We start from the raw sequence: 13,114 nt of genomic DNA on the forward strand, positions 1-13,114 counted from the left end.
GGAAGTCTAAGAAGTGCACACCACTATTGAGAATTGGAACACCCCCACACAATGGCTGCCGTAGCTACTAATGTTCAAAAAACGTTTTACTAACCAAAAAGTGTTTAACACTTATACAACCTAGTAAACCTAGTAAAATATTGATTGGATTACTGAAAATTCTGATTACCGTTGAATTGCATGTAAACATTTCAAATACTCAGCCTATTCATTATTTCACCACTGCAAATAGTTTTTAATGTTATGGCTGATCAGTGCATACAGTGAATTCAAGTAAGGAGTCTAAGAAGTGCAGACTACTATTGAGAATTGGAACACCCCCACACAATGGCTGCTGCATCCTGTGTAGTGCACTACTGCTCTGAAGTGCACTTCAGTGGGAGATAAGGGACATAGCCCAGTAATCCCACTCTATTGAAACATTGACAGTAAGAACATCCTGAAAACTTGACAGATTGGACATTCTGAGAACATTAATTGTTCGACTAACTAAAAAGTGTTAAAGGGTAACGACCCCTCTGATTTTAACTGATTCCACCCACAGCTCAAATGTGAAAAATGCAAAATATTCGAGAAGTATGTTGGAAGGGGCACTGGGTGATGTATGGGTTTAGGGGTGGGGCAAATAAAAGAGCTGATTGGGCGGAGCAGTGTGCCTCTGATAGCTGTGAGCATATTGTAAGCATCACCCTCGCAGATAGGAACACATTTCAGCTATTTGTGAAAAAAAATGATGGTTTGAGTTGAGTTTGAGTAGTGCCTTTTAAAATGCCTTGTAAACAAAGTGAATACATTAATTGGATTACGTGAAAACTCTCACATTCTCAGCCTATGCTGTTCACTAGAGCATAGGTTTTAATTTTATGGCTGATCAGTGTGAAAATTGTGTGCAGAAATTAGTGTACTTTTTATTAGGGCTGTCAACATCAAAACGTTAATCGCAACTTCCACTGTAATCTGCCCCGTTCTCGCCCAACGCGCAATTTATTTTTCTGGAACGGAGTTGGTTATTGAGAACAGGCTATTAAATATACTTCTTTCTAATTGAGCTAAACTGCTGATTAGGCACAGTTTAATCTGATATATTAGCCAGATAACATACTGATATGAACAATCGCTGTCTCTGCTGCTCCATGCTGTTTACACACACAGTAATGTGCTGCATTCACTGCTCACAGCTGCAAAAACACAGTTTTAAACACTTTTTAAACACTGTGTTAAAATCAGCTTGGTGTGCATTTTGGTGCATTTAGGTTTAAAACCTGTGAAACCAAACCAAACGGAGGGAGAAACGCTCCAAATAAAACAAACTCATCAACTGATCCGGACCATAGAAACCTAAAAACTAAGCTCTTTCATACTCAGCAAATTAGGTTTAAGCTTTTTTAAGTTTCCTCTGTCCAATTTATCAAGCATTCATTATTCCAGCGCTGCACATTGGTTTTATTTTACCTCAAACGTACCTAAAAAATATACTAGCATTTTATTTGACACCACTAATATAAATATAATTAAATTTTACATTTCTTACATTCATTATTTTATTTACATTTAAATAACCACTATAAAAAACGTCCATCGTAAGAAGAACAAGTGTGATTAATTGCAGTTAATCACATAATTTTTTTTTTCTTTAATCGATTGACATCCCTACTTTTTAAAATAGCAGTGAACTAGGTAGGAAGGTAGGCAGTCTAAGAAGTGCACACTTCAACTAAGAATTGGAACACCCCCACACAATGGCTGCCTGCTGCACCCTGAGTAGTGCACTAGTTCTGTGAAGTGCACTTCAGTGTGAGATATGAGATGCACCCAGTGCTGGTGTTGTGTCTGTAGCTGCTCGGGTTCCTCCTCCCGCAGGTTCTTCACCTCCGGGACTTTCAGCGGAACCGCAGCGATGCTCGGAGCCTTCAGCCGGCCTCAGCCGCCCCCCGCCGGCGGCCCCGGGGACCGGGACGCGATGGAGCTGGTGTGCCCGGTGTGCCTGGAGATCTTCGACAGCCCGATGGTCACTCAGTGCGGACACAAGTCAGTATCTGCCGGGGTTCCTCCGGAGCTCCTCTCCGCCCCGCTGTTTACCGGATTTACCGGAGTTATCGGGGCTCAGCACAGCGCCGCGGACCTCTGATTCACTTCAGTTTATTATAAAGCGCGTTTTAAACCGGATTAATGCGAGAAATCCCCCGAGTTATACAGTAAAGCGAAGCTTAATCATTTACTTTCAGTTTTGTTTTCCTTGCAACCAGAAAGGGCAGCCATGTTGGAACACGGAATTATGGGAGTTGGAGTTCAGAGCGTCGCTCTCGGTTTCTTCTTTATTTTGTTATTTTCTTTTTTTGTGTGTTTTAATTTCTTATTTAATACGTTTACTCGTTCTTGAATATTTAAAAAAAATAATATTTTATGAACAATAATAAAAAATATATAAAAAAAAAATAAATAAAAGTTTAGACACAACTTAAATTCAGTGTTTTTTTATATTTCAAAATGTTCTACATTGTATATTAATACTGAAGTAATTCAAACTATGAAGAAAAACATTAAAAAAAACCAGAATATGTTGTATATTTTACATTATGCTTAAATGCACAGATTTTCTCAGTCAGTTTTATGAGGTAGAGTCACCTGGAATGTTCAGCTTTCAGTTAACAGCTGTGCTGAACTCATCAAGAGTTAATTACTTGAATTTCTTGTCTCTTAATAAAGTGTTTGAGAGCATCAGTTAAAGTAAAGTAGTGAAGAGGTAGAGTTACAGGTATACAGTGAATAGTGAAGATTTGAGTAATGTTCTAATCCAGATTATGAGAAGCAAAAAATACTCAACTAGGTAAAAAAAATCTGAAATTAAGTGCAGCCACCGCAAAGACCATCAAAAACATTAGAATGATAGAACTGGCACTCATCAGGACCACACAGTTGTATAGGATAAGTTTATCAGAGTTACCAGCCTCAGAAACCGCAAGTTAACAGCTCCCCAGATAAGAGCACCTAAATGCTTCTTCACAGAGTATTTTGGTTTGTTTAACACTTTTAAGTTACTACATGATTACGTATGTGTCTGGATCACTTCACTATTCATTTACAATGTAGGAAAAAAATACATTGAATGGTAAGGTGTGTCCAAACTTTTTTTTTTGCAATAATAATATAGATCCTGGCTGAGCCCTGTGTGTAACTCCAGTTATAGGTGCAGAGTGTATAATCTTCCTGTATTATGTTACTTATTTACTTTACTGTTTTTTTCTTTCTTACTTCCTGTTTCTCTTTCTCCCTCAGCACTGTGTAATCTCTATACCTGTATACCAGCACATCTGCTATCATGGTGCTGTAATCTGTGTGTTTTTATTTTGTATTAAACATAAAACCACTGTTTTTCTGTGTGAACAGATTCTGTAACCGCTGTCTTCAGGAGTGTCTGCGCCCGAAGAAGCCGGTGTGCGCCGTGTGCCGAGCTGAGCTGCACAAATGGAGTAAAGCAGCAGATCTGGAGGCTTTAATCCGCACCACGTCCAAACCGTGCAAAGGCTGTGGAGAGGAGGTGTGTGTGTGTGTTATTAACCATGTTCATACACTTTTAAGCAAAATTTACCCATATTTAGCCCCTTAAAATTGAAATGACTGATTACTTTTCTTCAAATAATGTGGTTTCCATGGAATTGATGACAATAATAATAATAATAATAATAATAATAATAATAATAATAATAATAATAATAATAAAACAATAATAATATTATATTTATTGTACTAGTGTTAAGTGTTGATGTAGAAGTGTGTTTACATAAGCAAGACAAAGTATATTCAATCAATCAATCAACGTTTATAAGAAATTAGAAATAATAAGGAACAAAATAGAAAAAAATGATCATTTAATGTAGATAAATAATATATATATATATATATATATATATATATATATAGGTGTGTCACAATTCTCTAAATCCTTGATTCGATTTTATTTCCGATTTTAGGGTCACGATTCGATCCGATTCTCGATTTTCTTTTTTCTTTTTCTCTATGCCAGTTTTAGATTAGTCTATGGTCAGTCTTTGGTTTGATTCATCAAATTTACAATATCTTATTTCAAAAGGTGGGCTTGATATAAGTGATGCAAAGTGATACAAGTGATCTGTAATACACCACATTAGGCACTAATGGTCAGATTTAAATAATTTAATTAAGATATATATGTAATGCCATCTAGTGGCTTTTTTTGGTGTCAGCAGTGTGCACTATTAAAACAGCAATGTGCAACATAACAAAATAAATAATAAAAAATACAGGAGCAGCCATGTACAAAATAATAGAACAATTAGAGCCTTAACAAACTGAACTCTATCCTACTATAACAGTTAAACATGAACAATAAGACTCGGTCCCTGAGGATGACAAGTTTTTTTTCTTTAATAAAGATATATTATTAACTTTATCTGAGAGAAAGATGCTCCTTAAGGTACCAAAACTATTAACATATTTGAGGCTAGACAAAACAACTGTTATTTTTATATTTGTAAGTTTTTCTTTAAGAAGACGAAAATGTCCACATTCTCTGGAGGAAGGGCTGCTCTTATATCTATATATATATATAATTACAGTACAGGCCAAAAGTTTGGACACACCTTCTCTTTTCCAATGCGTTTTCTTTATTTTCATGACTATTTACATTGAAGATTCTCACTGAAGCATCAAAACTATGAATGAACACATGTGGAGTTTTATGTACTTAACAAAAAATGGTGAAATAACTGAAAACATGTTTTATATTCTAGTTTCTTCAAAATAAGAGCCACCCTTTGCTCTGATTACTGCTTTGCACACTCTTGGCATTGACATTCTCTCAATGAGCTTCAACTTTAAGAGGTGGCCACCTGAAATGAAAAGTTTTCCAACAGTCTTGAAGGAAGGAAGGAGTTCCCAGAGGTGTTTTTTTTTAGCACTTGTTGCTCCTTTGTCTTCTTCACTCTGTGCTCCAGCTCACCCCAAACCTCAAATCTGGATTGGGTTCAGGTCCGGTGACTGTGGAGGTTCAGCTCATTTTTTGTTAAGAACATAAAACTCCACATGTGTTCATTCATAGTTTTGATGCTTCAGTTAGAATAATCTACAATGTAAAAACATTGTATATATCGTGCAGCACTAATGTCCACCCTGGCTGAGATCTGGACCCGACACCAGGACTGAGGTTATCAGAGCAGCTCTGTGATCCCGCACTCAGCTGGTTTCTGGGAAATATTGATCTGAGGATCTTTAGCAGATTAGCAGATCTGCTCCAGACGCCTCCGAGTCTGATCCTCCCAGCGACCCGCCGTACGTCCTGTACAGACATGTGGAAACGGGCTAATTTTACCAGTTTAATATTAATGTAAAGAGTGTAAATGACTCCAGAGAGCTTCAGCAGAACCGTCCTGCAGTGATTTGACACCCTGAATATAAACACTGAGGTGATACAGCTGTGTGCAGATGTTCAGATGCTGACTGCACTGATATTTATTAACGTATTTATCATTTAGAGTGTCCAGATGATGGGTTTTCCTGTATTTCCAGGTCTATCTCTATGTATTCTCTGATGCTGATTTGGGTGGATTAATGCTGAATTCATCAAAAAACTGGGAACATGGAGTTCCCTACTTCTCATAATGCTCATTTTAAAGTGTTTATGCAGTTTTTAGCTATCTGAGATTAGAGGAAATAGATGTTGTCAGCATTGATGTTCTCATTAAACTGCTGTAGGCGAATAAAAGTGGATTTTTTTTTATTTTAAAGCAGACGTATATTTTTTTTTTATTTATTTGCACAAGAGAGTAGAGTAAATACAAAAAAAATAGCAAAGCAAAATATAGGGCTTGTACGAAGTACAACAAATGAGATAAAAAATAATAATAATAATAATAATAATTTTAAATTAGTCATTACCAGGACTTCTGTCAGTCATTACAAACACATTTACATATTTGTGTATTTTTCTGCTGCTGTTCACCCAGTGAATGAATCACACTTAAAAGTAGAAAATATATACAAAATAGGAACCCAAAAGAAATCAAACCCAATATAAGTAATATCATTCTGTAAATTTAAATAGTACCTGGAATACCATGTCAACCACAAATCAACCACATGGCAACACTATAGCAACTACGTTGATACTGTACCAACCACCTGTGAAACTCTAGCAACACTATAGCAACCATATTAACACCATAACAACCACCAATGATACTATAGCAACAACCTAACAACATTATAGCAACCATGTTAATACCATACAGTTTCAACCACTTTTGACAATATAGCAACAACCTAGCCACATTATAGCAATCATGTGATACCTTTTAAAATACCTGTGATACTATAGCAACAACCTAGCAACATTATAGCAATCATGTGATACCTTTTAAAATACCTGTGATACTACAGCCTATACAACCAAGCAACATTTATATTTAGCAACCTTGTTGATACCGTATCAACCACCTTTGGTACTATAGCAACAACCTAGCAACATTTATGTTTAGCAACCTTGTTGATACGTATCAACCACCTTTGGTTCTATAGCAACAACCTAGCAACATTTATATTTAGCAACCTTGTTAATACAGTATCCACCACCTTTGGTACTATTGCAACAACCTAACAACACTATAGCTAGCAAACATGTTGATACCGTTCCAACCACCTGTGATACCATAGCAACAACCTGGCAACATTATAGCAACTGTGTGATATTATTGAAAACACCTGTGATACTATAGCCTATACAACCTACCAACATGTACAGCTAGCAACCATGTTGATACCATTCCAACCACCTGTGATACTATAGCAACACTATAGCAACCATATTTATACCTTACCAACCACCAGTGATACTATAGCAACAACCTCACAAACATTTATCAGCACCCTAGCAAATAAACAGGCAACCCAGGCCATAGAACCACTTGGATTACTATAACAACATCATAGCCACCATTTTGATACCATATCAACCACCTCAGATACTATATAAACAACCTAGCAACATTATAGCAACCATAGCTATACAACAGGCAATTCAGACAAAAGAAGCACTTGGATTACTATAACTTTAACTTCATAGCAACTGCTTGATAGCGGGAAACAATTTAGATGCTTTATGTATCCGTATGTCTATCTATCTATGTATCTGTCTGTCTGTCTGTCTGTCTATCTGTCTGTAGTAGTTGTCGTATTATTATAATGGTTTGTTATACTGTTTTTTTTCTCACTGGTAGGTTGTGCTCTCCAAGATGAAAGATCACACTGGGAGCTGCTCTAAATATCAGGACTACATCCAAGAAGGCCTGAAGAGCATCAAGAAGAACCAGCCTAAAGCAGCCAGGTGATTTACCACACTTACTGAATCCACACTGAACTTATAGCTATTACATTAGTCCCCATTCCATCAGTAGAGAAATTATACATAATACATCGCAAATGCAATATCAGCTCTGTATTAAACAACTTCTTTTATGGGTATTTTCTTATAGATTAGAGAACTCACAAATAGCTATATAGTTAACAGTTCTAATAAAAGGCACGTAGGCTAACGTGTAGTCCCCTATTTTCAGCCGCCCCCTATTTTCGGCCAGTTCCGCATATTATAGCTTTCCCTGTCTGCCAATCGCTTTAAATAAATTACAAACACGTCACCTCCCGCCTTAGACGAACACTTACACTGTATTCGTACAACAAATCCCGTCATAAAACATTATTTTAGTATCGCTAACAGTAGCGCAATGGCTATTTTTCTCAATTTTTTAATGTTATACACTACTTAGGGAGCCTAATTCTAAGTGAACAAGGGTTTTGCCATGTTTTCCTGATGTAATCAGAGTATGGTTGCCCACACAGGACAAAAGTGATGTTGCAATGTGATTATACACCACTGGCAGCCGCTGGATCCCATAGAGGCACAGTGCAGAAACGCTAAGCCATGTCTCCAATAGCCAACATAGACAAAGACGCGTCCCACTAATAAATAAATAAATAAATAAATAAATAAGCCCAGCGATTCGGAAATACGCATTATTACACACATTATCAGCGTTATAAGAGTTGTTATTATTAAAATAAAAGCTTAAGTGTATATATTTTCCAGTTAATATAAAGTATTTTAAGCTGAATGTAAGGTGGACCCTTGTAATTACGCAGGCCAAAGTAACCAAAACTTAAATTCTTAAGAAAACATTTTCTTTCAAAGTGAAATGAGTGCTGGATGTAAATCTACACAGATTTCTCTTCTGAAAACCGTTTATTTGGGTCAGTTAAGCGCTTACATTTATTTACAGTATGCTTAGATTTCTACAATTTTGACTGAAATGGCCGGAAATAGTATATTTGCTATGTCGAGCTCCAGCAGCAGGGCTTATTTACAGTTTTAGCAGAGTGCACTGCAAAACATGGGGGCATTTGGGATTAAAAGTTGTAATCCCAAACTGTAATGAGTTTGATACAGATTTAAGATTTCCACTGGTGAAACTGGCACTAATTAGTAATAGGTAATGAAGCTGTGCCGAGCTAACCATCTGACTCTCTGATCTCTTTCTGTAGCCCAGTGCCGAACCGCTACACGTTCCTCTGCCCGTACTGCAGAGAACCCAACCTGGATCAGGACGGCCTGGTGGAGCACTGCAACTCCCAGCATGCCCGAGACCCACGCCCAGTGGTGAGCCTTCCTTTCAGCCTCTTATTTGGGCGCGGCCTCTTTCTGAATGCTGTTTTAAAAAACGTAAGATAAAATCAGATCCTACATTAGAGAGAAAATACAGAAGTCAGCAGGTAGGAGTTACTGTAAGTGAAGTGGGAGCCAGCAGAAGAGACATCTCAGATATTTCTACTCAACATTACAGAACCTGAAAAGTGACATTACAGCTGCACCACGAAACAAGACAAACAACAGTCTCTCTTTTATATATTAGATTACTCACTTCTCAACCAATCAGACACCTTTAATACCTATATATTTTTAGGGGTGAAACGATTACTCGAGTTATTCGAGTTACTCGATTCAAAAAATTGATCGAGTAATATTCTGTGCCTCGAGTAATCGTTTATTTTTAATGTGACAACGCGCTCAGCGTTACGTCACCCGCGCGCAGGAAGAAGGAGCAGGCGGCGAGGGTTTTAGTTCAGAAGAGAGAATTTTGATGCGGCGCGGGAAAAGAGTGACAACTTACGAGGAAAAAGGACAATAATAACGGAGCATTTTAGGCTGGACAGCGTGTATTCGCTCCTGCCTCCCACAACAGCACGTTTTAATGCTGCACCGTCTCAGCAGAGGACACGTTAATATAACTCATAACAAATCAAGGAGATTAACATTTATGTACCTTAATAACATAACGACAGCGCTGTGGAGCACTGACTATTAGAAATCATGTCTAATGTGCGGTTAGTTTCTAAAAACAGACAATTCTGGACTTAATACAGGCTTTATGTAAATGAACACAGGGCTGAGGAGTTTATAAACGAGGGAGAGGAACTGGCAACATCTCTGCTGTTCAGAAACTGAGATGCACAACATAATGCAAATGTTTATGCCTTTTTATTGATTAATTCCCTATAGTTTTGAAAATAATTTAACTTAATTAAAACTTAAAACTTAATACTTAAGTAGTAACTATTAAATTATTATTATTCCTTTATTTCTATTTGTGTTTGCAGTTTGGAAATGTATGTTGTGAAATATAATGTCTTGTTTTTGTTTTGTATTTTTAATTACTCTTTAAGCAGACAAATATGTTTTATCCGATTACTCGATTAATCGAATCGATTTTTCAGTAGAGTACTCGATTACTAAAATAATCTATAGCTGCAACCCTATATATTTTAGATATACAGTCCTGTGCTGAGGTTTTAGGCTCCTTATCACATTATTTAAAGTTATTTATCTCAACAGAACAATAAAAATAACAGTTTTAGTTATTTTTTTATTGTATTACAATTATTGAGGTAACACTTTATAATAAGGGTCACAAATAACAGTTCTTATTAATAAATAAATGTGTGTGTGTGTGTGTGTGTGTATACAGGTGTGTCCTATCTGTTCCTCCATGCCCTGGGGTGATCCCAACTATAAAAGCAGTGATTTCTTCCAACACCTCAGAATAAGACACACCTTCTCCTACGACACATTTGTGGTAAGTGCCTGGAGTCATAACATGTTATATTTATTTGGGTTTATTCTAATGTTATATAGCATTAATTACAGGTAGACACTAGGTCTGCACGATATTGGAAAAAATTAAAATTGCAAATGTTCTTTTTTCAACAAAATATTTCGCAATATTAAACAATGCAGGGCCAGTGACGTCACCGGCCCCGCCCCCACCCACACGCGGACCAATCAAGAGCTGAGTCAGCGCAGAGCTCAACTCAAAACCCGAGAAACAAATACAGCAAAACAATAGTAATCGTCCCTTTAATCAGACATTTAAATGGCTTTTTAAAAGGTAAATAAGAGCGTAGTTTTTCTAGGATTAAACGTGTGAATTCAGCTGTAACTGGAAATATATGCGCAGAAAAACTGTGCTGGACTGAGGTGCACAGCTTTCCACACGTGCTCACGTTTACAAGCACGTGCCCAACCATGTGGATGGAGGCCATGCGTGCGGTGACCTCGTGTTTACTCCTCCCCTCCCCCCCTCGCGCTTCTCAGGCAGCAGCAGTCTGTCACTCACACAGACACAGAGACAGCGCTGTGCATCTACTTCTTGTGTTAAGAATCAAAACTCTGCAACTCTGTAAACAGCAGCTTTACAGAGAACAACAGATCCACGCTTCTTAAGAGCAGCACCACAGAGATGCCAATTATTGTGGTGACACAGTGGCAAGAAAAACTTCCTAATATTAAGAGGAAGAAACTTCTTATAATATAAGAAATAATTTTATCATTGTTTGGTTGGCCTTACTCTTATATTTCATGGTCTTTTAGAATGCTGAGTGATAAAGAGAGAATGGAAAACAGTTTTTGCTCCATAAAAAAATATCTTTCTGCTGAAATAAAGTAAAATATACAGTACAGGCCAAAAGTTTGGACACAGCTTCTCTTTTTCAATGCGTTTTCTTAATTTTCATGACTATTTACATTGTAGATTCTCACTGAAGCATCAAAACTATGAATGAACACATGTGGAGTTTGATATACTTAACAAAAAAAGGTGAAATAACAAAAAAATATATATTTATATATTCTAGTTTCTTCAAAACAGCCACCCTTTGCTCTGATTACTGCTTTGCACACTCTTGGCATCATTCTCTCACTGAGAGAACTTTAACTTTAAGAGGTGGCCACTAGAGGTGGGCGGATCGATCCAAATATCGATAATATCGATATCAACGCTGGTATTGGTATTGAGCAATACTCGTGTAAAAATATCGATATTCAAGCTTTTTTCTCTGCCGCACGCACTGACTGCTTCGCACGAGGATTCACCACAGTCTACTCTCTGGTCTCTTGTTGTTGCACATGCGTCACATGGCTCAGCAAAGCCAGCCAAACCGCCACGCTGGTAGGCTCAGCCTGGCCCCGCCCACTCAGCGCTCTCCTCGAGTCGACACGCCTCTACCTCAGGAGATTAGTGTTGAGTGATATTTTTTTACACTCTGTTTATTGAAGAAAAACTTGCATTTGAATTGCACTGAAAGGAAGACAATTCCTTATTTTTTATTGTTTTTCCAAATGACAATTCTATTAAAAAAAGAAACAAAGAAACAAAAGATGTCTAGTGAGGGGAGAATTTTTATTTTATTTTTAAATATTTTTTTACTTTATATTTAAACTTTGTTTTGTTACTGTTCCATTGTTTCTAAACAAAAAATGTTGATTGTGATACTAAAGTATTTTGTTATCACTTACAATGTTTGGTGAAATTATATCCTAGGTTTTTGGATCATTTGGATCTATAAAGCTTAAATATTAAAAAGTATCGGTATCAGTATCAATATCGGCAATACTGGCTCTGTGTTTACTTGGTATCGGATCGATACCAAAATTCCCGGTATCGCCCACCTCTAGTGGCCACCTGAAATGAAAAGTTTTCCAACAGTCTTGAAGGAAGGAAGGAGTTCCCAGAGGTGTTTTTTTTTTTTAGCACTTGTTGCTCCTTTGTCTTCTTCACTCTGTGCTCCAGCTCACCCCAAACCATCTGGATTGGGTTCAGGTCCGGTGACTGTGGAGGTTCAGCTCATTTTTTTTGTTAAGTACATAAAACTCCACATGTGTTCATTCATAGTTTTGATGCTTCAGTGAGAATCTACAATGTAAATAGTCATGAAAATAAAAAAACGCACTGAAAAAGAGAAGGTGTGTCCAAACTTTTGGCCTGTACTGTGCGTGTCTCTGGTTGTGGTGGCGGAGCTGCATTGATTTCCTGCTGTGAGAGTTCAGCAGGTGGAGGCCGCTGGCTGATGTTATCACAGGCTGTTTTATACAGGAAGTGAGCGTGAGCGGACTGCCGGCTGCATTTTTAAGCAGGGAGGATAAACGGCGGTGCTTTCACTTCCGCGTGCAGCCGGTGCAGACGCAGCTGACAGCGCAGTCCAGCCAGATCAATACGCCACACTGCAGCCTAATGCAGACGCCGCCACACGCCGGGTCACACCGGGTCACACCGCCACGCCACGCATCCATCAACCACTCCATACGTCTACAGCAGAGCTGAGGTTATAAACCGGAGCTGTCACTATCGATTATACTAGTGATCAATATTATCTCATGATTATTTTAATAATTAAAAGGGGACTCTGTAGATGTTTTTAGACTTTTGCATTAATCAGAACTCGGCATATAACATTAGAATACTAAACCCAGATAAACATAAAGAATAAAGTCAGTGATCAGTGAGAGTGTCTACCTGTAATTTATTTAACTCTATATAACATTAGAATACTAAACCCAGATAAACATAAAGAATAAAGTCAGTGAGGCTCAGTGAGAGTGTCTACCTGTAATTTATTTAACTCTATATAACATTAGATTAGAATACTAAACCCAAATAAACATAAAGAATAAAGTCAGTGATCAGAGAGAGTGTCTACCTGTAATTTATTTAACTCTATATGACATTAGATTAGAATACTAAACCCAAATAAACTA

The sequence above is a fragment of the Astyanax mexicanus genome, chromosome 13 (assembly GCF_023375975.1).
Source record: "Astyanax mexicanus isolate ESR-SI-001 chromosome 13, AstMex3_surface, whole genome shotgun sequence".
NCBI classification, from domain to species: domain Eukaryota; kingdom Metazoa; phylum Chordata; class Actinopteri; order Characiformes; family Acestrorhamphidae; genus Astyanax; species Astyanax mexicanus.